Genomic DNA, 2,599 nt, shown 5'->3' with positions numbered 1-2,599 from the left:
CCCCCCACATCTCGAACACAAGGTGAATGATGGTGTTGGTGGTAGGTGAAATATTCGTAGCTGTCGGTGAGATGATGGCAGACAATAGTCGTAGGTAGTGTGATGGTGGTAGTGGTAGGAGAAATATAGGTTGTTGTAGCTGTGCTGATGCTAGCAGAAAGAATGACTGAATGACTGTAGTTGTGGTGAAGTTCTACACAAATCTTTAATTTCCAAACTGCTCTCTTACGGTTTCTGACCCTTTGTATTTGTTTTCATCTGAAATTTCGTCTCTGGTCGTTCTGTAGCTGCTGTTGTAAACGGCCTCTATTCCTCTTTTAAAGCTATTAATAGTTTTGTTTCTCAGGGCTTTTCCCCATCACCAATTCTCTTCTCTCTGTTCATCAGTGATCTTCTGAACTGTACATGTAAGCCAACCCACTTGTGTGTTAATGACTCCACCGTTCACCCACTTCTCTCAGTGTCCATCACAGCAGTTGCTTCAGTTATCAAGGGATCTGAATATGCTGCCCCTACTTTTCTGGCTTGGTTATCAGTTCTAATTGGGGTTTATTATTTTCCCAATGCATCGAAAATTTAGTTCCTACCATCTTTCGACCCGTTAAATGCCACTCAGGATTATCATTCAGAATTTAACAAAACGCACCTCCGCCCTTCATCATCCCTTAATATCCTCAGGGTTTCTATTTCTTGGGACCTATTATGGAGAGATCATAATAAACCTACCTTGCAAAATCCACTTTCAAGAGATCATGAGTGATAAGTCGACTCCGTGCTTGCTTGACTTCTGCACAGATGTTGACTTAATACAGAGGTTTTATTCACCCCCGTGTGAAGTAGCCTACAGCTCGCATGTGTGGAAGGTTCCTGATATACAGATCTTCTAAACAGGTTAAGATTAAAGATCGTCTCGTTTACTCGTTTCCTGTCACTGAATCCTTTTAACCTCTCTCTCTTCACTGCAGTGGTGCAGCTCTATTTCATTGCTATCGTTACTTCAGTGGCCACTGCTCTTCAGAGAAGGACGGAGGGATTCAATTTAGCGAACAATCAAAGGTCAATGTCACAGTGAAGGTCAGAGTTCGACCCATCTGCATATGTGTGAGAAGGTAAAAAAAAAAAAAAAATGATTTTTACCCAGCACTGGTGGACGGACTGAGGGTAAATCAAGGGGTTGATCTATAGCATTCGTGAATTCAGTAATAGTCAGGTTAAGGACACATGACAAGGCCAGTATTAATGGTTTTCATTCTATTGAGACCAAAAGTGTAGAAAAAGTTAACATAGGAAAAGAATTATGGGATATGATTTTGAGAATAATCAAACTTGGGTCGAGGTCAAAGGGAGAGGTGAGAGATCAGTATACCTGGCAAGATCCGATTTAGATCAGACTTGGCAGAAGGACTGAGGGTAAGGGATGGCAAAGGGATTCGACTTTGAGAACCATCCGTCAACGGCCAAGGTCACAGGGCAAGGTCAAAATGACCGACCCTATAACGCAAACTGTTTTGATTGACCAAATATGGATGGTGGAAAAACTGAGGGGTCATTGGAGGATGAAGAGTTTGATTTTGAGAAAGTGACTCCAAGGTTAATGTGATGGGGAAAGTTAACCAATACTCATGACCTGATTCTGAACAGAGGTGGTTGAAAAGTTGAAAGTCAGACAAGAATAAAGTAGTTCGATTTTGGAGACAATCGATCAAAGGTAAAGGTCACAGAGGAAAGACAAATGTTTGGGCCTTAGACCAAACGAAGTTCGCCTGTGTTGCACTTTCCAGCTAGTAGTAGTTGTTGTTGTTGCTGTTGTTGCTGTCGTTGCTGCTGATGTTTTCTTCATCATCATCATCATCATCTTTAAACGAGTAATTATTTTCTCCTTGAAGCTGATGATGCATTTTATTATTCTTGTTGTATCCAAATGATTTTACTTAACCTAGGACTAACCTTCATCAGTGAAAGAGTCAACAGAGACCAGATCCTACCCTTCCGATTCTACTGTATTCTAAGCTCAAAAAAATCGTCTGGAGAGCAAAAATGAAATAAAAAACACGTCATCGGATTGAGGGGGTAAATGATAGTGGAAACTGAAGCCTCAACGGTATATAGGCGAGAGATAGGTGAAAAGCGAAAAAAAAAAAAAAAATGAACAAATATAAACAACAAATTTATAAACGGGTTGGTAAGGGGGGGGGGGGAGATGGGGTGTAGTGGTATATTCTTTTTTACTTTAACTTTACCCCAAATTACCACCTCTCTATCTTGAAAGCTTATCTTTAGTCTCAGTTATAACAGTAGATTTACACAAGAATATGATACCAGTCACGAATGCTCGGTTGTAACAGCAAAGGAATACAAGAATATGATGCTAGTCACAAAAAAATGATGCTAGTCACGTTGAAGTACTGTGAAAACGATGTCGAGCAGTAGCATTACCTTATTCTGTCGCTAAGCCACTTACAGTACGTTGCAGAAGGACGACAATCTAGGGCAGACTAAGGCGAAAAGAGCATAGCATATTTCACTCACAACTGGATGAAATCAGGTTCAATTCTGGCGGCGATTCGACTCTTGGACAAAGACTGTTTTACCGTATTTA

At 40.7% G+C, this 2,599-nt stretch overlaps 1 pseudogene across 1 annotated transcript in view; it reads left to right on the top strand.

Annotated features, from left to right (window-relative positions):
- The first annotated feature begins 1,522 nt into the window (after positions 1-1,522).
- LOC145405987 (microfibril-associated glycoprotein 4-like) overlaps positions 1,523-2,599 on the top strand; it is a 13,242-nt pseudogene continuing 12,165 nt past the window's right edge. The window contains exon 1 of the transcript XR_013898492.1: positions 1,523-1,590. The product of XR_013898492.1 is annotated as a microfibril-associated glycoprotein 4-like (transcript). The remainder of the gene's footprint in view (positions 1,591-2,599) is intronic.

Source organism: Coenobita brevimanus, chromosome 8, assembly GCF_032717465.1.
Source record: "Coenobita brevimanus isolate Jiangsu-jjx chromosome 8, ASM3271746v2, whole genome shotgun sequence".
NCBI lineage: Eukaryota > Metazoa > Arthropoda > Malacostraca > Decapoda > Coenobitidae > Coenobita > Coenobita brevimanus.
This window is presented reverse-complemented; position numbering and strand designations above follow the sequence as displayed.